The sequence below is a fragment of the Ambystoma mexicanum genome, chromosome 7p (assembly GCF_040938575.1).
Source record: "Ambystoma mexicanum isolate Mex_15411 chromosome 7p, UKY_AmexF1_1, whole genome shotgun sequence".
Lineage (NCBI taxonomy): Eukaryota > Metazoa > Chordata > Amphibia > Caudata > Ambystomatidae > Ambystoma > Ambystoma mexicanum.
The window spans coordinates 487,689,063-487,715,143 of NC_090939.1; the positions used below are offsets into that span (position 1 = coordinate 487,689,063).

Below are 26,081 nucleotides of genomic sequence, written 5' to 3' on the forward strand. Positions count from 1 at the left end.
AATCACGGACCCTACTGTCTTAGTAGACTTATACAACCAGACCCTACATAATGCCATTTAAACAATAATGCCGCTAAAAATGTGCAGAGCCAAACCCTGCACCCATCTAAACTCTTGGTTCACTCTGCACCTCAGAACATTGTGGAAAATCAAAAGAAATGCAGAAACATTATGGAAGAGTCTTTCTTCAACCCTCAACACAGTCAAATTCCTAATAGCATTCCTCAACTACAAAGAGGCCATTCTTCAGACCAAAAAAGACACTTACACGAATCCTCAAAGCAAAATCCAATACCAAAGAATTGCTCAACATACTTAGAGAGTTGGAATCCCTGGCCTCACCACCGGACACCTGCACCAAAGATATAACATGGTGTACTAACAATCAGAAAGCATTATTGGACAAAATAACAATATTACAAGCTAAAACAGAATGGAAAAAACCCAGTCTCTCCTCTGACATATCTCAACCTCTTCCCTCAGAACCCCACCCTAATATGCATACGCTTTTCAACTACTCTCCTCTCGCCAGTAAAGAGGCTGAGGACATAATCAGTAAACTAAAACCCTCTAAATGCCAGGGAGATATTTGCTGTTGTCGCATCATCAAAGATGCAGCTAAAGAACTGGCACCCTTCATCACCACTTTAATTAATTCCTCTTTTGAAACCAGCATAGTCCCCACTAACGTAAAAGATGCATGGGTCCTTCCCCTATTAAAAAACCTATACTAGATCCAAACATCTCTACTAATTACAGACTGATCGCTACTGTATCATTTCTACTGATAATTCTTTATAGAGCAGCCTACCTGCAGATACAAGAACATCTCGAAAATAACAACCTTCTTTTTCTCAGGAAAACCGGCTTCAGACCAAGACAGGGTACGGAACCGGCTCTGATTGACTTAAAGACACAAATGGACGATTTAAAAGACAAAGGCAAACTAGCCCTCCTTCTACTAGACCTAACGGCTGCCTTTGAATTAGTAAATCACAAAGTCTTAAGTAACCACCTCTCATCCGCAGCACACTTCTCTGACAAAGCCAATACCTGGATACAGTCATTCCTTGATAACGATCCATGAGGTTCTTTCCTTCCTCAGCTTCTGCTGAGCCAGCTCCCGTCACATGTGGAGTCCCTCAGGGATCCTGTGTGTCGCCAACATTCTACAATGCACTCATGAAGCCTCTCTTAGACGATCTAGATTATTTGGGTGTCACCTACACCAACTATGCGCTTGACACCCACATACTCATCCCTATCACTGGTGATAACAACACTGACTAAAAAGTATTACATTTCACTTACCGGATCATACAAGTCTGGATGGCTAAGCACGGATTCTGTCTTAATGATGACAAGACAGAACTACTCCTCTTAGGATTCCAAATGAAACTTAACGGATTAGATGGACAGTTTAACTTATTCAACATCGACGGCAGCATCAAAAAGGTCTCTAAGGATGTGCTAGGCATCTATATTGACTCTGCACTAACTGTGACAAGACAAATCAATGCCAAAGCTTCCTCTACGGTTCAAACCTGTAAATTAATACCTGTAGACCGTTCCTAAATACAACCAATTGCATATCCATAGCCAGAGCACTAGTCCTATCAAAATTAGACTATTGTAATGCGCTCTACCTAGGAACTAACCAGTGAAACTTAAAAAAGATGCAAGTAATCCAAAATAATTCCCTTAGATCCATGTTGAATATCCCTAGATCTCACCATATCTCTGTGTCTAGATGTAACTTGCACTGGCTCTCTGTTAACCAGCGAATTGCATTTAAATCTCTGTCACTTTCTCACAAGTGCCTTGCTAATTTAGCACCTAGATACTTGACGACCAATTTCTCATGAAACATCTCAGACCGCCCAACCATGTCCTCACAATCACATTGCCTTAAGATTACTAGGTTCAAGCTCCAGAAGGCAGGAGGCAGTAGTATCTCTGTATTAGCAGCTAAGCTGTGGAATACTTTACCATTAACCTTAAGATCTGAACCTTCCTACCATGTATTCATGGAAAAACGTAAAAACCTGGGTCTTCTCGCAAGAGACCAAGAAATGTTTGTATCCTCATGCCTGTTTGCCTGAACTTCTTTTTTGGACTTTCAATGAACTGGTTGTATTACTTTAATTGTATGCAATTGCGTAACATATGCACCTGTAAGACATGCGCCCAGATGCCTCAGGGCTTGGTGCGTTATGTAAATGAATAAATATACATTTTGAATTTTTGGTGTTCTTGGGTCTTAACCAGGTTTGAATGGACTATATCTCTTTCCACAGCCATAAACTCTTTAATCTGATGTGCGGTTCCAGACAGTGGAAAGATAGCCTCTTACCTTTCTTCCCAGGTCTACCTTAATATGCCAAACAAATCGTCATGGTGCTTCTACCTGCTTCTCTGGCTCTCGATTGGTGTGCGGTAACTGGACCATCCAGCTATGGTCGGCTACCTCTCAGCTTGTCAGAACAGGCAGGGAGATCTCTTCTGAATCTATCTCCTCTCAGCCACAACCACATGGGTGTCCAAATATATATTGTTTATTGTCTCCATATAAAGATAAGGATCCATACAAAAATGAACACATACAATGGAAATAGACAATAGACACACAAGAACTATCAAAATAACAATATGTACGATTTTTTTTAAAATAAACATGCTAAACAAGAGAAAAAATAGACCATTTGAACAGCTATTGCGGTCAAAAAATGGACCATACATAGATGGAAAATGGGCAACTAGCTGAGGTCACATTGCATTGTAAGAAACACATATCTTGTTGAATGAAAATGAAACCAACCAGTACATTGAATATTCCCCCTACAGATTAGGGTGACACAGCAGGGCACAACAACTTTTGCAATATATTTTTTCAACTACCTCATACCTTTTCTTCTAAATAAGTGTGTCTTGACAATATAAATGACCTTCCATTTCATATCCCCAAATCTTCACAGGTTTCTTTTTCTTGATTTCTGCACACCTTTTACTTGCCCCTGAACAAGGCCTGATATGTTGCCAGGGACAGAAACATGTAGATTTTTCTTGTACAGCACCAAATATGTAGAGGGTTATTTCCAACTTTTTCAGTTTTTTCTCTTTTTATTTATTGCAATTATGTACTTGTTTGTTGTCATTGTGGGGTGTAGTTTTACTATGTTGTATTAATACGATTGCACTATTAAAACAATGTGTTTCATTTTGTTTAGAGGTTGGTATTTGGAGACATCAAATGAATAGTAAAAGAGTTTTGAGTTGGTTTGTTGGGGAATTTTCAAGAATCACTTATTGTTCATCATCTGTGTATTGCTCTCTTTTTTTGCTAAGGTGATGTCATATCTTCTCCCTCTTGCATTTTCGATGGTGGGGCTCAACATCTTCTTTCTCTACCAGAATATCTACCACTGTCCCCAAACATAAGTAAGACAGAGATGCATCTATAATTACATGTATTCACAGATGCCCCTGTTTCTTCCAAAGTATGAACTCTGCCGCTACTGATTGATTGCTGTGACTGGCTCACAGACCTATGTACTATTTGGGCTTTTCCCAGAGAAACAGATACTTCTGTAGCAGGTGAAAAGCCACAACTGATACATTCCTCCAGGTATCTACCCCCTCTACTTCCATGTTTTGTTGCTGCAGCAGAATCTGACATGCTAGTTTTACTCAAACCTGCTGCAAAATAATCAAGACTCCCCAACACTGATTGTGCGTTCTCCTCTGCTTGCAATATGCATACGTACCTAAGACTGCTTGGACATAATTCCTCACCTACCAAAACTCATGCCTTCTAAGGACTGCTTTGGCGTACTCTTCCACGTGTGCCTACACTTCCGCAGTCGCTAATACATACTCTACCACCTACAAACATTCACAGGACTGCTTGGTGTTATTGCCCCACCTAGAAAATTCACTTGTGCCTGCTTTGGGTACTTCCCTGCCTGCAAAATTCATATGTTCTAAGGAATGCTTTCATGTATTGCCCTGCCTACTAAATCTGCATGTGCCTAGGCTGCGTTAGTGTACTCCCACATCTGCATAATAAACATGGGCCTAAAACTCTTTTGGTGCACTCCCACACCTCCAAAATGCTTTTGGGGTTTTCTTTGCTTCTGCCTTCTCCTGGTTTGGTGTGCACAACACCCCCTCACAAATCATTTGCCAGTAAACCCCATACAAAATTGTACACTAATTCCCTAACTCTGGCTTGGTCTATTATCAATTGAACAGTGCTTGAGCCTACACGATAACTAATCCTAACCATCCCCTAATTGCCCCAATTCTCATGCTTAAGTAGTCATTGATCAGTAGAACACCCCTGCCTCTTCAAACACCAACCACAGAGTGCCCCAAGATTAAACTTACCTCGTTCCTGGCGTATTTCCAAGAGGGAATTATGCCCTGGTGAGGGGCATGGCCAGGTACACTATCTACAAGGCTTTTACACAGGAGGCAGAAAAGGCCTTTCATGCACTTCCATTGGAGCACACCATCTGGTTATGTCCTGTATGCAGGGTAGATGGTGGCCTTGTGACTGCAGAATTGATGGAAGTATGTCATCACAAACATTACATTCACAAAATTAATTTAAGTTAAAGTCAAGGTTACACTTACAGCATATAACTCAAGTCTTTGAGAAAGGAAATTCAAATTCACAGGAAAACTTATCTTGAGTGACATTATGTTTGCATTCCAAAACCGCAAAACGTATTTAATCTCTCAAGTGCTGAGGACGAGTATGTTTGTCGTATTGTCATAGCCATGCATAATAGCCCAGCAGTTACTAGTTAGTCGGAATGTAACCTTAATCCCACCCTTCATGCACTGCCCATATCATCACAAATCTCATCACCAATAACATCACCTCTGCACATGACGCAAAGGAAATAGCGGCAGGCCGTACCCTGCTTGACCCGCACCATGAATGTGCTGTGCACAATGTAGGTCATCAGGGATTCATTAGTGATGTCATATTTGAGGCTGTGTGTGATGTCATCGCTGATGTCATTGTTGCTGTCCTATGTAAAGGTCTCCCAGTTCCCGGTCCTCCACTCTTTCTGACCGTTTCGGGACAGAGGTAACAGGTGGTCAGTGTGTTGTGTGGGGCTTGTTCTCTGGTTCATAAAAGTTTGTATTGATTAGTAATACTCATGATTCGGCAAATCTGATCCCAAGTTCCCATAGTCTTACAGATATTGTGCATTTAATTATGATTGGGAATGTCATTTATATGCGAGAGGTTAATTAAGCAGGGCGCTGGGCAGTGCGGCAAAGCAGCCATGCTATTAGCAGGTCAGTCAGGTCTTCCATGCATAGTGTTGTAGAGATCCATGATGAACTATCAATGAAACCAGGGTTCAAGTCGTAAAAAAAAGGTGGAGGGACTCATTAACAATTAACATACCAATTGAATGTGGTGCCCTCTGAAAAAAGTGGGGGGACTCCGTCCACCCGCATGTACCCTCGACTTGAGCCCTGGAAGAAAGGCCCTTCATAAATTCTGGATTATTAGTGCATCAACAGTGGGGGCAGCTCATACTGAAAACACGACACGTGGCACTCAGTAAGAAAATACCTTTGTTTGCAAGCATTTAGACATATTTGTACATAAGCCCATCCCGTTTCACACCTTAACCTAACGTTGTTCCTAATTTTGTGTACTATAGTAAGAGCCCTGGTCAGCACTCTTTTTAATCTTGACATTGGATTGTTGTCCATGTTTAGAAACGACTTTATTTACATTGTATTCTGATTTGTGTGTTTTTTTTCTCCAATGTCTAACCGTTTTTATTTGCTGGCATGAGAAGGTTATGCTGGAGTAGCACCAGGAACAGCTGCTGCCTCAGTGTTCTGCACAGACACTCTGGTCTAGGTCTTAGCTGAGTGGTCAGGGTACTCCTGGTAAGGACACTTGGTGAAGACTGTCTCCTTCCACTGATCCGGGATCAGGTAGCTGTAAGTCTTTGAGATGGCATCAAAAGTCGCCTTCGCGAAATTGCCAAACGTGGCCCTGCAGCCCCGGGCTGAAGAGTAACAGTCCTCAATACCAGCCACCATCAACAGTTAAAGGGAACAGGTGCTGACACAATGCCAGTACCGCGGGGTGCAGGAATCGGGCGCACAAGAACTGAACCACAATGACCAGTCACCTTGCAAGGCACAGTGTGGGGTGTGGGTCTTGCCAATTTTGTTACCCCTGTAACCTCGCCTCACTGGCACAATGGATAACTTCACTAATACAAAATATTCTGTTCATTTGTAGCTTTATATTTCATTTGTTTAGTAGCATGCACATAGTTGCAGTTGGGCGAGATTCATAAACAGTTGCAGGCCTACTCTTATGAGATTTCTGTGCATCAAATATCCAGATGTCACATGCACACACACTGCGAAATCACAGGCGTCCATTCTTTGTGAAGGCACTGATGATGAGATGGACCTGGCTTCATTAGTGCTTTGGCAGGTCAGCAAGGTGCCCCGTGTTACTTGTAATGGAAAAGGTCAAACTACAATTGTACACATGCATGCCTGTATTTAGGCATTTATTGTTTGCTGTTTCAGAAATAGCATCCGTTTAGAGTGCAAGGTCACATGAGTCAAGGCTTATGTCATTTTAGAAATACTGTTAATATAGTCATGGTCCTGAGTCAACACTGTATTTATTCATGACCTATGATGATTTTGGATGGCATGTAGACTCTGATGAATGTATCACTTCAAATGGAATTTAGCAAATCTTTCATGTGCAAACAGATCGGCATTTTATTTGATGAGCAGCCTGCACTTGGACCTGGTTGAGAGAGGCGTGCGTGCGGGTGCAGTCCGACTCTTTGGTGATGACTGTGTAGCAAAGTTCCCAGTATCATAAGCACATGCGGACCGTGCTAAATCGCCATCTGTCTTAATTAGCGTACATGTTCACACAGTTACCCCTGGGGGGGCCGCTTAGCCAGTGGCTATAGTGCTTGCATGCTTCCTGTGGAACGCTGCATCAAGTTTGACATGCTGCAGGCTGTCACTAGCAAATTGCACGTATTGATGAGTGTCAGTAAATCACCGTATAATTGCTGATCCATGCTACAGAGGAGAGAGGGGAGCAGAGCTAAGCCTGCTAATAGGCCGTGTTATGCCTTGCTCCAGGGCTGTGGTTATTGGCCCGCAGCCCATGTAGCCATTTAGCTCTGAATGCTGTTTTGTTTTAGGTGGCTTCTCATACAGGGAAACACCAAACCTCTGGGAAGCTGTTATGTAGATTTCTGAAGGCTCGGAAAGCTGCAGTTCGATCAGATGCTGTGTGATTCAGAGCTGAAAGAGGCAGCTGTAGTATTCATTGCAATTAACCAACTTATTGTGCGCCATGAAACGGCTGGGTGACTGAAATGCACGTGTAAGAAACCTTCACTCATTTCACACTATACACGTATTTAGGCCATTTACTCTTTTGGAGGTGTAATATGCCTCACTATCTTGAGAGGTCATTTAGATTCTATTTAATGCACAGAGGCATACATTACGCTTTAAGACACATGCATTTACTATTCAGCAGCGAACAACAGTTTTAACGTTTTTTTTCAAGTTTTAACTGGAAATGTCTGTTCCTTTTTAACATCCAGGGTATGAATCCACCTGCACCAATATGTGGTCCAATGTGTCCTCCATACTCCCCTTCTGAATGACACCTGCACCGCAGAAAACTAACATTCAGAAGGAGAGAAGCCATTCATCCAATTGTGGACAAGCATGCCAGTAGAAGAACATCTAGTCCTCCTTCCTGTCTCCAAGAACACTTTCTAGCTGGAAAACAAAGTGCAAAAGGTGGGTGGTAAAGATGACGTTCACTTTCGTGTCTTAAACAGAAAGCAATCCTTCTCTAGTATTAGTGAGAGGGAGACTAGACATGTTGCAAGACTGAAGGCCTCTTACTATGCATATGTTTAGTACGTATTATTATAAGGGGAAACATACTCTATGGGGGTCCTTATAAGTTTGCCGGTCTGGGAAAATTGCCAGGAAAACCTCTGATAATTCCGTGACCAGCAATTTTCACGTTGCCGGTGAAGGCTGCTGATATGTCTCCAGCAAAGAGCTGGAAGTAAATCATGCCCCCGACTAGCAAAAAAACTGCCGGCATTTCCAGCACCAGTACTACCAGTGCCGGAAATACTGACAATCCCCTCCAACGAGATGAGACTCTGTAAAATGGGGATTTACCACCTTTTCGCCGCCTGTAGTATCCCGGTAATACCGGGATATTCAGCGGCAGAAACAGTAGGTCAGTTTTCCAGTATGTTTGGTATGATTGTCAGCATACCCTACTTGCCAACACTTTATCACCTCCCCACAGGTGGCACCAACACCTAACTGGGGCAGAGGAAGGTTTTCCAGAAGAGAAAAATTATATACCTGGTGCAAGACTTCAGAGGAAGCTAGGTCTCTATGCTTTATAACAAGAGTACACTCTATGCTTGAACACCTGACAGGTTTAGAATTTAGTCAACATTTTCTGTCCTGGCTCAACTCCTAGAACTCATAGCAACCACTTTCTATTACCATTGTGTAAAAGAATTAACATTAAATGCTATGAAACATTCCTACAAAGTACATCACTAAAACTAAAAAGCATTTATACTTCTACTGTGGGGCATCTATACTGTGTTTACTCATTATGTGGCCCGCCAGATGTTTTGAATTATAACTCCCATAATCCTTCATTATTGACTAGGCTGGCTACGGATCATGGAAATTGACTTCCATAACATTTGAGAGGACATGTAATGAGAATCCTCTCTGTTAGGGGGACTTCTCTGTTTAGGCTGAATTTCCTAACCTAGTGAGTCCCCCAGCAGCTTTGCTGGATTTCTGGAGTTTTTTTTTTCCATCATGCCAAGAGTGAGACTCTTTTCCTCCCACTCTTGGACATGAATGTGTGTAATTCCTTTGAATGTCAATGTGTTCTATGGGCTATGGGGTCTTTTACTCCATAGGGTCTCATATGTTTTTCTATGTGTGTTACACCGCACCCTGCGTGCCGTAACACTGGGGCGTCCTAGCGGACCTCCACCATAGACTCCATACCCGGGGATTGACTACTGTCTCCCCGGGCATGTAAAGTCACCAATGGCTTTACTAGACCTAAATTTACTAACAGAACTAGTACCAACCATCTTATTGTGGACGTGCTAGTAGGGGTAATTCGATTACTCCTAAATCTGTTAATCGAGGGGGCACTGTCCCGTCCCCCCTCGTCGAGTTTTGGCTGGTGGCAGTGGAAACTACTTGTTATGTTCGACCCCGGACATAACCCTATGGGATTCGTCCCATTGTTGGAGATTGATACTTTTTCTCGTTAACCTCTAACGTACCACCGGTCTACTTATCTTAAATAAGTTTATCGGATGGTATTTCCTGCCAGAACTCGGTTTTTAAAATGGCGTCTGTGTTCGTCTCTGTGACTCCTAAACCAAAGGTTGAGCCATTTGTTCCATTTTTGGCGGGCCGCTGTACAGAGACCCTCCAAAGTGGTGCCATTCTGTCTGGGTTACCACAGGGGTGTGGGAGGGGGTTTAGGCACCCTGGACCGAGTTGCCTTGCCAACTCCGGTCGCACTCTGGTGTAATTGGCCCAAGTGGTGAGCCTCCCCGCTCACCACTTAGCATGTGTTGATTGACAGCTAGGCTGAATGAATGGGGGTTTTCTGCATAAAAGCAGGGCTTTTGGGACTGGATCTTGAGAAGTCGCCACAGGACCTAAGAATCCGACGAGGGTAACGCTGAGCCGACCTGCACGACGACACCTCCGGTGAAGCCCTGCGGAACCAACTCACCGCTTCCCGACGACAGAGGAGATCTCCCTGCCGGAGAGACTCTTCCCCTGCCTGGTGGGAATAACCAGTCCCTTTGCTTTTTCTTCGCCTCAGGACGCAGTGTCCGAATTGCCCGTGCAGAGCACCTCGGCAACCGGATAGCCACTACCCCTGTACCACGACCAAAAGGTGGTGCCTTGTGATGGAGCACTCCGCGGCTGGTCTCTTCCCTGGTGGTGCACCGGACTTCACTTTTCTTCGACGACGAGATCATCTCTACTCTTGGCAAAGACCCGACCTGCATCCACCACCAGGAACAACTGCCCCCGCCGGAGCTGTCTCTCCACAAACAAGGTACCGTGTCCGCCTGGCCTCCCTTTCGATCGGTTCGAGTGAGGTGTCTTAATCCTCTCCTTTCCGTTGGGTCGCCTCCAAGCTTTCTCACGTATTGTTCTGAACTGGTTCAATCTGCCGATAACAATTTGCTACAAAGACTCAAACGCATTTCCACTAGAGACTTTTTGGGACGCATCGCCTTGCCTCTCTCCGAGTGGGCCTGGCCTCTGAACTTTATGATCTATTGTGGTTCTTGCCTTCTTGCCTTGCATTTTTCCCGTGACGTATTGAACTGTGTTGATTTCGTAACCTGCCTATTTTTCTCTCCCGTCCTAACTAATATTAGAGTGCCATCTAGGTTGAGGCATACACCTCTGTCTGCAAATAAGTGATGCTGGTAGAACCTAGACTTGTCGAAATATTGTTAGGGGGATTGATCGTTTCTTCTTCGTAGAGTAATTGTGATTGAAGTGTTTGCCGTGATAGTGCCTTAGTGTTTTCCATAGATGTTTCGTTATAAATAAATACCTTAATATCTTTACACTGAGCCTTGTTGCGTGTTTGCTTGTCTTACTGTGAAGAATTGCCCTATATTGTATACTCCACATACTGCTTAACTCTTCTTGAGGGAAGTCTGACTGGTCAGCCACAGCTACCAAGTGAATCTGTGTGCTACCAAGTGGGTTTACTAAATTTTTTGCAGTGGTCCCAGAGGGAACTGCACAGGTTTCCGCCTAACACTGATGTACAGCGGTGGGATTTGTATCAAGTATACAGTTTAGAGTGCTTTTCGACACTTTAGGATAACTAACCACAAAACTTAGCACTAAAAAGCAACTTTCAAAAGCATGTCTACGATGGAAACTTAGATCAATCCTTGTCAGGTGAAAATACTGAGAGTTTGCGAGCTCTCTGTAGGCAAGAGAATCTTTCTGTAAGAGGCAAGAAGTTAGAATTAATAGAGAGATTGCTGGCGAACCAAAGTCTGGGTACTGGTTCAGAGGAACCAATTTCTCCAGCAACTGTAGATAACAGTGATGGTATTGATCTGAATCGTAATTCTGATGATAGCGATGAAGAGGCTAACGAGGACGGAGAGGCTAACGAAACTGTCTCCCCTGCTCCTCTACCTGCCTTACCAGCTGTGCCTACGGGGCCCATACAAGGTCCCACAAGTAACCCTGCTTATTTTGAACTTGAAAAAATGAAGCTCGAATTAGAATACAAGCGGTTCATGGCTCAATCTGAACGAAACCAAGAGCTCGAGTTCAGACGGATGAATGCCCAGGCTGAGCAGAAGCAAGCTGAGTTAAGACTCAGGGAAATAGAACTTAATCACGAGTTAGAGATGAAAAAGTTGTCTATTGAAAATGCTTCTCTCTCCTCTGGTTCCTCTAGGAGCTCCAGTCCCAAAAGACCCCGGATGACGAAGGAATTAGTGGGTATGTATGAACCGAGATTGGATGTGTTGGATTGGTTAAAACTGTTTGAGTACAATCATGGGCTCCAGACATCACCGGGAATGATTTACTTCCCTGGTTGTTCTCTAGGCTCCCTCCTGTTGCGACTGATGTGGTAATGGAGTTGGGGGAGGCGGATAAGACGGATTACGAAAGTGTGAAACTAGCTTTAATAGCTAGATTCGGGAAGACCCCTTCCCAGTATCTTAAGAGGTTTAGAACCCTCAAAAAGCATGATGGTACCCCTTGGGCTACCTGGGTGAGTGAAGGGATGAAAAACTTAGAGGGATGGATTAAGGGTTACAAAGTGAACACTTATGAGGGTATGAAGAATCTTTTTATGTTGGAGTCGATTTATGATGCCTGTTCTCCTGAGCTCAGACAGCACTTGGCTGATTCGAAGGAATTGTATTCCCGGACGCTAGCTAAGGCCGCTGGCTGTGGGTTGCCAACAGGGCTACTCATAAGGATTCTGAGGCAACTCAGAAAAAGGATGAGGGAAAACAGCCTAAAAAGGACTCAAAAGAGAATTCGAATAACTCAAATTCCAAAGAGGGCCCCAAAAAAAACCAGAAGGGTAAGCCACCGGGAAAACCACAGCAGAATAGTGTGTCTTCTGGTGCCAAACCGGAAGGAGGTCAGAACAAGCCACCATTCCAAAAAGCATTCGGTAAATGCTTTGTTTGTGGCTCGACTGACCACGTGAAAGGAGATCCCAGATGTAAGGGTAAACCTTCAGGGGTCCAGCTTGTCTCCTTAGCCTTCGCTCCAGAGGAGGAAGTCCAAATGGCAAGTGGAAACTTTCTACTGCTAGCTGACGAACCCATTGGAGTCTCAGCCAGCATTTCTTTAGTATCTCTGGGGTTATGGGAACAACAGAATTTAGATGTCTATAATTCTATCCCCGATAATACTAAAGAGTATTATAAGGACAGTGTCCAGGTGAATGGTCAGGAGACTCCTGCCATTAGGGACACTGGGGCCAGCATAACTGTGGTGGATAAATCGTTTTTTCAGGCTGAGGATGTTGCTAAGGCACCCAAATGCCTCACCAAGTTAGCTGGAGCGCCTGTGCAGATGCTTCCCCAATTACCAGTTCTCATCCAGTGTAACGACATGACTGTAAAGATACCTGTCAGCATACAGAGTGAGGTACCAGGACGCGTACTGTTGGGTAACGATTTGAAAACTCTCGGAGTTGTATCGCATACTCCCAGACCTCCTAGTAAACGGTTACAGGAACTAACCAGACCCGCAAGAGAGAGGACCATGTGCAGTACTCTCCAGGAGATGATGAAGAAAGAAATCACTCCTGCTCCACTGGAATTGTCGGCAGCTGTCTCCAAGAAATCAGAAGCGAAAGGGAAACCTAAGACTTCTATTCCGAAACCAGCAGCCAGCATTTCAGTGCAGCCAACACGGACTTCCCTGCGGTTGTCCAAAGTTACACCCGTAACTCCACCTCCAGCTGAGGCTGAGAGAGAGGTACAACCCTGTGTGGTAGAATTAGACTCTGAGGAAGAGCTAATGGAAGGCCAGGAACTCATTGGAGATCTGGATCCTGTTGACCATCCTGAGCTGCAGTCTTTACTGGCAGAAGGTGGACCCAGCAGGGCAGACTTCAGTAAGTGACAGAGAGAATGTCCAACTCTGAAAGGTCTTCGCCACCAGGCAGAAGCTCAGGCTGAAGGGCAAGAGCCTGGGAAATACAGGTTCCACTGGGAAGATGGCCTCTTCTACAGTGAACTGACCGAGTCTGCACCTGGAGACTACAAACGACTTGTAGTACCCCAAGAGAACAGACCACAGTTCTTGCAGTTAGCCCACGAGATTCCTTTGGCTGGTCACTTGAGTTTCAAGAAGACTAAGGAAAGGCTCTCTCTCTACTTCTATTGGCCGAAGATGGGGGCCGAAGTAGAAAAACACTGCAGGAGCTGCCACATCTGCCAGACCTCTGGTAAGGTTGGCTCCAAGAATGTGGCACCTTTAGTGCCTCTCCCAGTTGTGGGAGTCCCGTTTGAGAGAGTAGGGATTGACATAGTTGGTCCCCTTGATCCTCCAACCTCCTCAGGCAACAGGTTTATACTTGTTGTAGTAGACCATGCTACTAAGTATCCTGAGGCAATTCCTATGAGGACTGTTACAGCTGCGGCTGTGGCCAAGGCCCTCCTTGGTATTTTTACTAGGGTCGGGTTTCCTAAGGAAGTAATCTCTGACAGGGGGTCAAACTTTATGTCCCACTCCATGAAAGCCATGTGGAAAACCTGTGGAGTTACTTACAAGTTCTCAACAGCTTACCACCCACAAACCAATGGGTTGGTAGAACGGTTCAACCGAACCATGAAGAGCATGATAGGTGCTTTAGAAGAACCCCTTAAGCGTAAGTGGGACCTTCTACTGCCATGCCTTCTCTTTGCTTATAGAGAAGTCCCTCAGGAGGGACTAGGTTACTCTCCCTTCGAACCACTCTATGGTCATCCCGTCAGAGGTCCATTGGCCCTGATTAAGGAGGGGTTGGAGAGTGCTCCGTCCCCCAAGCCAGTCAGAGTGACTGACTACGTGATAGATCTCCGGAGGAGAATGTCGCACATGATGACGTAAGCAAGCGATAACTTGAAAGCTGGACAAGCATTGGTCAAGCACTGGCACGATCAAAAGGCTAACATGGTTGAGTTTGCTCAAGACCAACTCGTTCTCGTTATGATCCCAACAAGGCAGAGGGCCTTGCAAGATAAGTGGATGGGACCCTTCAGAGTTGTGGGTAAACTCGGAGAGGTTAACTATCTGGTGGACTTGGGCAATCCCAAGGAGGCTCCGACAGTCTTCCACACCAACCGCCTTAAAGCGTATGTCTCACGACCTGATGTAGGAGCGTTGCTTCGAGCATCATCCGAGGAAGAAGAAGAGAGTGAAGCTTTTCCGGATCTCCTCAGAGGCTTACCTCTAGACGAACAAATTGAAGGAGTAAATCTCTCCTCCAATCTGACACCCGAGCAACAAGAAGATTGCAAATCTATGTTGAATCAGTTTGCCTCTCTGTTCTCGCTTTCACCAGGCTTGAGCCCTTGGGGCCAGCATGACATACTCACTGGTGACTGTCTGCCAGTCAAAAGCAGAGGATACCGAATGTCAGAAAACGTACAAACCCACATCAAAGGTGAGGTCAGCAAGATGCTTGATCTCGGGGTAATAGAGCCCTCTACTAATCCATGGTCTAGACCAGTTGTGTTAGTGCCAAAGGCCGGATCTAAAGAGCTTAGATTCTGCGTGGATTATAGAGCTCTTAATGCAGTCACCAAGACTGATGCCCACCCTTTGCCAAGAACAGATGAGTTGGTGGATAAACTTGGCGCCGCCAAGTTCCTCAGCACATTTGACTTGACCTCAGGCTATTGGCAAATAGCCCTGACCGACCATGCCAAGGAGAAAACTGCAATTTCTACCCCCGTTGGCTTATACCAGTTTAAGGTAATGCCTTTCGGATTGAAGAATGCACCTGCTACGTTTCAACGGATGGTAAACCAGGTTCTGAATGGGATGGAGGACTTCTGCATGGCATACGTGGATGACATCGCAGTGTTCAGCAATACCTGGGAAGAACATGTAACCCACCTGAGAGATGTTTTGTAGGCTCTTGGATGAGCCAATCTGACCATAAAGGCGAGTCAATGCCAAATTGGACAGAGTAAGGTAGTCTATCTTGGACATGAGGTAGGAGGTGGAGAAATAAGGCCTTTGCTCAGTAAGATTGAAGCTGTGCAAAATTGGACAACACCTACTACTCAAACCCAAGTGAGAGCCTTCCTAGGCCTCACTGGGTATTACAGGAATTTCATAGAGAACTATGGGACCATAGCTTCTCCACTGAATGTCATCTCCTCGCCCAAATTTCCTAAAAAGGTTAAATGGAACGAGGAGTGCAATCAGGCTTTTGAAAACCTGAAAAAGGCTCTTTGCCAAACCCCAGTACTCAGAGCTCCTGGTTACGCCAACACTTCATTGTGCAGACAGATGCTTCAAATGTAGGGATAGGTGCCGTACTCAGTCAACTGGATGGGAAAGGTAGGGAGCACCCCGTTTGCTTCATCAGCCGCAAGCTGAAGTATCCTGAAACAAGGTGGGCAACAATCGAAAGAGAGTACGTTGCTATCGTGTGGGCTCTGAAGAAGTTTAGGCCGTACTTGTATGGTTCTACTTTCGTCATTCAGACTGACCACCAACCCTTGAGATGGTTAATGCAAATGAAAGGGGAAAACCCAAAACTATTGAGATGGTCGATCTGCCTGCAAGGGTTTGATTTCACCATTGAGCACAGGTCAGGATATCACCACCAAAATGCTGATGGTCTCTCTAGGATGTATGTCATCGACTAGAGGTATGAGATACATCCAGGAGTGGATTAAATCCTCCTGTCCCTTAGTCTGGGGGGGGGGGGGCGAGTGTTAGGGAGAATTCTCTGTTTAGGCTGAATTTCCTAACCTAGTGAGTCCCCCAGCAGCTTTGCTGGATTTCTGGAGTTTGTTTTTTTCCATCCTGCCAAGAGTGAGACTCTTTTCCTCCCACTCTTGGACATGAATGTGTGTAATTCCTTTGAATGTCAATGTGTTCTATGGGCTATGGGGTCTTTTACTCCATAGGGTCTCATATGTTTTTCTATGTGTGTTACACCGCACCCTACGTGCCGTAACACTGGGGCGTCCTAGCGGACCTCCACCATAGACTCCATACCCGCATAGACTGACTACTGTCTCCCCGGGCATGTAAAGTCACCATTGGCTTTACTAGACCTAAATTTACTAACAGAACTAGTACCAACCATCTTATTGTGGACATGCTAGTAGGGGTAATTCGATTATTCCTAAATCTGTTAATCGAGGGGGCACTGTCCCGTCCCCCCTTGTCGAGTTTTGGCTGGTGGCAGTGTAAACTACTTGTTATGTTCGACCCCGGACATAACCCTATGGGATTCGTCCCATTGTTGGAGATTGATACTTTTTCTCGTTAACCTCTAACGTACCACCGGTCTACTGATCTTAAATAAGTTTATCGGATGGTATTTTCTGCCAGAACTTGGTTTTTAAAATGGCGTCTGTGTTCGTCTCTGTGACTCCTAAACCAAAGGTTAAGCCCTTTGTTCCACTTTTGGTGGGCCTCTGTACAGAGACCCTCCAAAGTGGTGCCATTCTGTCTGGGTTACCACAGGGGTGTGGGAGGGGGTTTAGGCACCCTGGACCAAGTTGCCTTGCCAACTCCGGTCGCACTCTGGTGTGATTGGCCCAAGTAGTGAGCCTCCCCGCTCACCACTTAGCATGTGTTGATTGACAGCTAGGCTGAATGAATGGGTGTTTTCTGCATAAAAGCCTGGCTTTTGGGACTGGATCTTGAGAAGTCGCCACAGGACCTAAGAATCCGACGAGGGTAACGCTGAGCCGACCTGCACGATGACACCGCCGGTGGAGCCCTGCGGAACCGACTCACCACTTCCCGACGACAGAGGAGATCTCCCTGCCGGAGAGACTCTTCCCCTGCCTGGTGGGAAAAACCAGTCCCCTTTGCTTTTTGTTCGCCTCAGGATGCAGTGGTCGAATTGCCCGTGCAGAGCACCTCGGCAACCGGATAGCCACTACCCTTGTACCGCGACCAAAAGGTGGTGCCTTGTGACGGAGCACTCCGCGGCTGGTCTCTTCCCTGGTGGTGCACCGGACTTCACTTTTCTTCGACGACGAGATCATCTCTACTCTTGGCAAAGACCCGACGTGCATCCACCACCAGGAACAACTGCCCCCGCCGGAGCTGTCTCTCCACAAACAAGGTATCGTGTCCGCCTGGCCTCCCTTTCGATCGGTTCGAGTGGGGTGTCTTAATCCTCTCCTTTCCGTTGGGTCGCCTCCAAGCTTTCTCACGTATTGTTCTGAACTGGTTCAATCTGCCGATAACAATTTGCTACAAAGACTCGAACGCATTTCCACTAGAGACTTTTTGGGACGCATCGCCTTGCCTCTCTCCGAGTGGACCTGGCCTCTGAACTTTATGATCTATTGTGGTTCTTGCCTTCTTGCCTTGCATTTTTCCCGTGACGTATTGAACTGTGTTGATTTCGTAACCTGCCTATTTTTCTCTCCCGTCCTAACTAGTATTAGAGTGCCATCTAGGTTGAGGCATACACCTCTGTCTGCAAATAAGTGATGCTGGTAGAACCTAGACTTGTCGAAATATTGTTAGGGGGATTGATCGTTTCTTCTTCGTAGAGTAATTGTGATTGAAGTGTTTGCCGTGATAGTGCCATAGTGTTTTCCATAGATGTTTCGTTATAAATAAATACCGTAATATCTTTACACTGAGCCTCGTTGCGTGTTTGCTTGTCTTACTGTGAAGAATTGCCCTATATTTTATACTCCACATACTGCTTAACTCTTCTTGAGGGAAGTCTGACTGCTCAGCCACAGCTACCAAGTGAATCTGTGTGGTACCGACTGCTACCAAGTGGGTTTACTGCCAAACACCTGTAGTCCTAAATCTTTTGCAGTGGTCCCAGAGGGAACTGCACAGGTTTCCGCCTAACACTCTCTACCAACCACCAATATATTCAGGGGGTACTTATCCAGCCGAGAGGAAATAAATTGGGAGATGCAGGTTTTTAATTATGCTGTCCTAACACTTGTATCACCACTTGACAGTCTACAACTGTGTTCAAGTCCATGGCAAAATAAAAATGAGACATACATGCAGTTCAGGTTTCTAAATAAAATAGTAGCAAGAATAAAAGAAGAATTGAAAAAACAAAAAGATAAAATAGAGCCAGGCGGCAGAAGTTCTTTGCTCTGGAAGGTTTATCAGAAAAGCTTCTAGTCCCATTTGCTTCCAATGCAATTCTGCCAGATTTGCCCCTTAATTGGGTCAATTCTTCTTCAATGTGTGTTCATTATCATCTTTGTAAGACCACCTCTTTCAGGTGTATTAAGTAGGATTGATGCAAGCCATTTTCTGATCACATGAACTCAAACAGCCAATCCTAGCCTTCACTTTTCTATAATTCATTGTGTTTTTCCCCACTAGGAAATTGTTTGATATTCACTATTCTTCTGAATATGCCCATCCCTTTCTTTGGGAGGTGTACAGTTAGCACAAAGGAGCTCAAATAGAGTTTGGCATAAAATCTGCTGAAAGTCCACCGGCGTATGAATTTGACATCCGCCAATGCAGATCTACAGTACACCACTGTATCATGGCCTTTGCACTGGTGCAGAGGTATCATGGCGTCAACATCGACCGCAGATCTGTTTCCAATGGCGGACTCACTGACACGAGCGACATTGGAACATGCAGCAGTTAGATTGCAGGCAGAGGTGATGTCAACCCCTTTTCTTCAGTGGTCAGACCATTGGAGGAAGCAACGATGCCACAACCAGAGATACAGGTCTGAAGCAAAGTCCCTGAAGAACAAGAGAAGAGGTACACAAAGCCCATCAGGCACATTCCCGCACATCGGAAATGGCGGCTGCAACGGCCCCACAGTTCACTGACACAGAATTGCAGGTGCTGGTGGAGAACATGATGCCAGTAGAGGCACGCTGCTTTGGCGCAGAGATGCACATCTCAAGTAGTAGTGAGAAGCATGGCATGTGGATGAGATTAGTCAGTGCAGTAAATGCTGTGTTCACTGTGCCACGAGAGAAGGAGGATCTGCGTAAAGTATGGAATGACCTCAAGCATACCAGCATAAGAAAATATCAAAGGCAGAAGAAGCCAATGCCAACTCTGATGATGGTGGACCAGAGACCATTTCATGGATTGCCTGAGAGCAGAAGGTGCTCCCACTGATAGTGGAAAGCGTGACAGGCCTACAGGATGGACATGACACAGGTGGGTGGACACCAATACATCCTGCCATACAAAAATAAACCATGCACACACATATATTCACAATCATACAGGTCCAGCATGTGCGGCTGTCAAACAACATTACCCACATGCCAAGTGTACTACAACTCCCATTTCTGCAAAACCCATTAGATATGCATTTAAAAGGCAGCACTCACAGAGATATGAACATACCACAAGCTGATGCCATGAATATATATTTTGCCCCATGAAGGAAACACATCACAGCAGTCCAGATGCCATGAAGCTGCACATGCCAAAAAGTAGAAAAGAAGTGATATGCACGAATACTCAGATGACCAGCCATGAGATTGGGCCAGCACTCCGTCTCAGGTGTCTATCCAACAGTACATACCAGATACAAGCAACTATGTGGAGATCCATGACCAAAATGCCATGTTGGTTAAAGGCCAACTCAAACTAGTCCACGAGGCCAGACAGCACTTTAATGCAGCTGAAAAACAGGTGGGCATCCAGGGGAGGATCCTGCGACAACTGAAGCAGCACAACCAGCTCCTCACATGGCAGAATGGAATGTAGCCATCACTCAAGGAATCCATGGATAAGCACACATCCGCCAGCATGGGCATATGTGAAAATTCAAGGGTAGAGCAGGTACAGTCCACCAAAAACAGGAGAATGCTGGAGCGAAGCAATGTGGGAATAGCAGAATCAAACAGGGAATTCACACATGCTGTGTCAACTGTGGATATCCTGCAGTGTGGCATGTATCAGGACATGGTCCGCTGCATGGAGGCCACCAACAGGGTGTAGGAACATCTGACAAATGTGCTTGACAGGCAGGACCAATCACTGCAACAGGCCCTTTTACAGCTACAGCAGACACAGTGCTCCACATGGCATGTGCCCAGCATGACATCTCAGGAAGCAATCCTACCTCGCACACCAAGCTGCCTAACTCCCACACCACCATCAGAAGTTATTCCAGTGGGCCAGGAAGCACCTGCAAAGAAGACGCAGAGGAAGTGAGGGGGCTATTGCATGTACATGTATACGGCACTGCATGGTTCACAGAGACATTTGTATTGCAGACATATGTGGGCGTAAATGTGTGCTGCTTGGACCCATAGTCCCAGCTAGGTCATTTACATTGCAAGGAAGTGGTACATAAGGCAATGTGTCTCCTGCTTGGACCCATAGCCCCGATTGGGCCGTTTGCCTGACAAGGAAGTGGCACATAGGCAACGTGTATGGTGCATTTGATCACTCTATGCCATGTGGGGTGTACATAAATGACACTCCAGGACGGGAACATGCAAGTACAAGGGGTACGTTCTCATACATTGTTGACATGTACAGGTCATTCATCTTGTCCTTCTCTGTGGTAATCAATGTGCACAAAATGTAATTGTGCAGACATCACTACCTACTGTGTCGAGACTTTGGGATGGAATGTCAATGTTGTGTGGGACACATGATTGGTGGTAATGCTACTCTGTGCCACATTGCTCAATGCTGTCATAGAAGAATGTGGTAATTTGTGGATCGAAAGTCCCAGGTGTGTGCTGCTTTGTGTGCTACTATATGCACCTAGAGAAGTAATCACATATTAGTGTCTGTCGCATTGCTGTGTATCCGTGTGTTGGTGAACCCTCCTTTGCTGGCTCTCCTTTGTCAGGGGCATACATGAGCGTGCCTCCAATACTGTGCAGGCAATGCCATCAGTTCTTCAGCACTGCAAATGCACATTCTATGACATTGTGTGTCCTCATCTGTGCTCAATTGTAGGGCAGGTCTGCAGCAGTTCGTGGATTGTGCACAGGTGTCAGTAGCCATGGTCTACATGGATAGGCAGCCTAACCTGCAGGTGAATTTCCGACACATTTGCATGTTTATGTTGGATTTGAGGCATGCACATTGACAGTACAGTACTGTTATGCCCTGCTTGTTTCAACAGTTACCTATCATCTATGTCCTCCTGTTGGCCATGCAACGGATCATTCATGGCACACTACTTTTCTGCATTGCCATGGCGTCATGTGTGGATCCTGGGAATTTTGCACATATGTGAGTTAATGTTATTTATGGTTGCATCACTTACAGCCTGGACATTGATGCTATGGAAACCTTTTTTGTTCCAATACATGCTTTCATGTGCCTTGGGGGGTACAACTGCTACATTTGTCCCATCTATTACACCTACCATGCTGGGTAGGCCAGTACCACTGTAGAATTCTGTCTTCAGGTTGTTGATTGTAGGGGCATCTGTTGGGAATTTGATGTGCCCTCCCACGTGTGCAATGATACTGTCCAGCACCTGTGTGAGGATGCCACTAAATGCTGGATGTGAAATGAAATGCCAGCTACATGTCCCACAGAGGTTTCGAAAGATCCATGTAACATACTTGCAACACACTCATCACCTTCAGTATAGGAGGAATGGGATGTGATAATGTTGATCTGCGCCTCCCGGTCAGCAGCCATGCCATCTGTCAGGTCCATAATCATCCTTTGGTCGAGTCGGTACATGGTAAGTGTGTGCTCTGCTGACATCACATGGAGACATACATGAATACGTGGTCATAGGTGCTGTCTGCGATGTGTCCTGTAGGGTGCATGATGTTGTGTGTCAATTTCAATTTACCAGTGTGTATGTTTTGTGCATTACATGATTTTCATGCACACCCCATTTCTGCCATTTCCCTGGGTTCAACAGTCATTGGTGCTGCACATAGATGATGTACTGTTCTTTGCATGCTCTACCTTTTTTTTTAAAATCTGTTTTTATTGTTTACATTGTGCCAATAACGTGGTTACACACCAAAACAAAGTGCAGTTACATCCGCCCCACCCTCCCTCCCCCCAATCCCAACTGTCCGGACCCAAACGTGATGCACCACAAGTTCAGCTTTGTGATTGTTGTGAGTCAATTGTGTCATTGCCAGAGGAGCTTTCTGCATTGGGGTTGAACAATGTAACAGTTAGCTCCACCCATTGTAGAAGGTCGTCTGAGGTGTCCTGTCTTTGTTGGCGCTGGGCCATCTCCCAAGCCGCAGTTTCGGCATTCGTCCATTTGCGGAGGTCTTCCCACCATGTTAGCAGGCAGGGGGCCTGCGGGCGCTTCCAGTTCATGGCAATGCGTCTCTTTGCCAGCATATACATTAGGTCTTTTAGTTTATTGAGTGGTCTGTTCTTCTTACTTCTGGGGTATCTACCAAGGATACATGCTTGTGGCGTGTGGACCTCCAGGGTGATGTTCGCCTCGGCCACCTTAGTTTTGACCTGGGCCCAGAAGGACTGTATGGCGGGGCATCCCCAGAACATGTGTGTCATCACTGCGTGGGATTCGTTGCATTTAGGGCATCCCATACTCACGGCTCCACTAAATCTGGAAATGATGTCTGGCGTGAGATACGCTCTGTTCGTAATGTAAAATTGGATGAGTTGGAACCTGGCGTTCCTGGATACCTTCTTGTGGTATACCATTATGGCCTCCCATTCTTTGTCTTCAAACTGCGATCCAAGTTCCTGTTCCCACATTTCCTTGCACTTAAGGCTTTGCTGGGTGACGCTGTCTAGCAATGTGTCATATATTCTGGAGGTCTCGTGGCCTCCCTCCGCCGCCGGGAGCAGGCTCTCTATGTTTTCGTGTCCGGTGTACAAGTTCTCCATCGTGGGCCAGCGAGCTGCTAGTCTCTTGACCACTGCATTGTGTAGTAAGAACTGTCCGGTGTGGATTCCAGAGACTTCGTGTAGCTCTGTGAAATTTAAGATTCCTTGGTCGTCCACCAGGTCGCCCAGGGTGGCAATGCCGCAAGGTTCCCAAGTGTCTCTTATTATCCTTTGGCTTCCCGGTCTGTTAGCCATGATGGCAGTTATTGGGATCTGTGGAGAGTAGGGGTCCGGGAGCAATGCGGCCCTGCATGCCCTTCTCCATATCTGGATACCCAGAAGGATCAGGTACGAGTGAGGTTGTTTGGTTCTGGGTTCAGACCATAGCAGATCCCTGAGGAGCAGTTGCGTGACTCCTGGTTGCAGCAGGCGAGTGTCTGTAGTGGCCTCGTCGGCCATCCATTGTATCACATGCTTCAATTGTCCAGCAAGGTAATACAGTTCGAAGTTAGGTACCCTGAGGCCCCCCCTGTCATACGGTCTCTGCATCGTTTCCAGGGCGACTCTGCGCCTTCCATCTTGCCACAAAAACGTCCTGCACAGCCTATGTAGTTCAGTGAAGAATTGTCGTGGTATGTTATATGGTACGTTGGTGAAGAAGTATAGGAGTCTGGGCAACGCTACCATTTTTAGTAGGCCCACTCTGCCCGCCACCGACAGTGGTAGTTTGCTCCAGAACTCCATTGATCTTGCCAGACCTTCCTTTGCCCTTACTGTATTCAGCACGTGCTCTGTCTTGGGGTCTCTGTGCACCCTAATGCCCAGGTACTTAAAGGAGGAGGGTTCCCATTTCAGGGCTAGTTTGGGAAGCTCATCGGTCGCTACTCCGCTCAAGGCTGCTAGGGGGAACAGGCAGGATTTATTCTGATTGATCTGGATCCCCGTATATCTGTGGAACTTGTCTAAGGTTTCTAGTACGTAGGGCAGCATGTGTGCAGGATTGGTTAGATAGAGGAGCATATCGTCGGCGTACATAGAAATCACATGGTTCACCCCGTCTACCATTATGCCCCCATCTCCATATTCTTGTCTCAGGTATGCTGCCACTGGCTCTATAGCCATAATGTACAGCATGGGTGATAGGGGGCAACCCTGCCTGGTTCCTCGAGAAAGCTCCCATTTGTGTGAGAAGGTGTTGTTGGTGCGTACTCTGGCCTCCGGGTTGGTGTAGAGGAGTGTGACCCACTTAATGTAGCTAGGCCCTAACCCCAACTTGGACATGGTAGCCAGGAGCCATTTCCAGCGCACTGAGTCGAACGCTTTGGAGGCGTCCAAGGACACCACTGCGCATTGCGTCCGTCTGCCTTCGGTGCTGTAGATGACATGGTGCAGTCTGCGTAGGTTTTCTGTGATGGTTCTGCCGGGCACATATGCCGTCTGGTCTTGGTGGATCAGTGTCGGGATGACTCTACGTAACCTCATGGCCAGAATTGCCGCGAGTACCTTACTATCTGTGTTTAATAAGGACAGGGGCCTATATGAGCCGCACTCTGCGCCGTCTTTGTCGGGTTTTAAGAGTGGTATAATGGTCGCCTCCCTCATGGTGCTAGGTAGTTGACCTGTATCGTATGCCTCATTGAAGACTTGAGAGAGCAGCGGGGCTAGTTCGTCTTCATAGGCCTTGTAGAACTCGCCTGGGAGTCCATCCGGGCCCGGTGCCTTCCCAGAGGGAAGCGTTCTAATGACCACTGCAACCTCTTCAAGGGTTATTGGCCCTTCCAGGGATTCAGAGGCATGTTCCTCAAGATGTGGTAATCTAATGATGTCCAGTGCATCCTCTATTTCAGTGTCTGTGGGCGGTGGGGAGTCGGTGTAGAGGGCCTGGTAAAACCCAGCGAATGCATGGTTTATGGCGGCTTGTGTGTGCGCGTCTATGCCGTTATCGTCGCGTATGCGGCAGATGGGTGTTCTGGGGGTTTCCCGCTTGCAAAGCCATGCTAGTATTTTGCCCGGTTTATCACCGAGGGCGTGGTTCCTTTCGATGTACTTGGTGTAGCTGAGTTTCCCGAGGGACTCCCCGTGTTGTAGGCAGGCCTTCTTTAGTTCGATTATTTTGTGTACGTGGGCAGGGTCAGAGGAGGCTATAGATTCTAGGTGCTTCAACTCATCTTCGGAGCTAGCCAACTTAGCTGTGATAGATTTTTGGGCTCCCACTGGGATGGCTATCATCTCCCCTCTGATCACTACTTTGTAAGCTTCCCATGCCGTGCGGACGTGCTGGACGCTGTCCATGTTCGTCTGCCAATAGTTTACCGTGCATTGTCTGATCTGTTCCTGAAATGCCTTATCTAGCAGTGCTTCGCCTCTGAGTCTCCATGTGGGTATGGGGGGTCGGGGTGCCATTATTGTCCAAGAGGTTACTATGGGGGAGTGATCCGATAGTACTCTGGCAAGGTATTGCGTATCTTCAAATGTGTCTAAGTATTCTTCGCTCACCAATAAACTGTCAATTCTGGTGTGTACCGCATGTGGAGGTGAGTAGAAGGAGTAGACTCTGCCTTCCGGGTGCCGAGTCCTCCAGAGGTCTAGTAAGGCGTATTGATGTAAAAGGGCTTTCAATATTTTAGTGGGAGGGGAAGGGCGGGTATGTTTGCTATCCGATCTGTCCATGCGTGGATCAAGGGTGCAATTTTGACCCCCCCCCCATATGAACGTGCCGTCTCTGTCCGGACTGAGCCGGGTGTATAACGAAGGGAAGAAGACCGTCGCATCGTGGTTAGGGGCATAAGTGTTCACTAGGCAGAATTCTCTGCCTTCAATGGTGCCTCTGAGCAAGGCCATCCTTCCTTCGTTATCGATATTAGTGTATGTTAGGTTGATGGGAATGGAGGGGGCAATCCATATCAGAACTCCCCGTGCATAGTTGGAGTACGTGGTGCCTATCAGGGTTCCTCTCCAACTCTTAGCCAATGCTGCTAGCTTCTGTGCATTCAGGTGGGTCTCCTGTA

General features: G+C 46.3%; 1 long non-coding RNA gene across 3 annotated transcripts in view; it reads left to right on the top strand.

Moving 5' to 3' along the window:
* Nucleotides 1–26,081, top strand: part of LOC138526132 (uncharacterized) — a 186,674-nt gene that overhangs the window by 122,509 nt on the left and 38,084 nt on the right. For all 3 annotated transcript variants that reach the window (XR_011283503.1, XR_011283504.1, XR_011283505.1), the window contains one exon: nucleotides 7,635–7,836. This is a non-coding gene — a long non-coding RNA (uncharacterized lncRNA). The remainder of the gene's footprint in view (nucleotides 1–7,634; nucleotides 7,837–26,081) is intronic.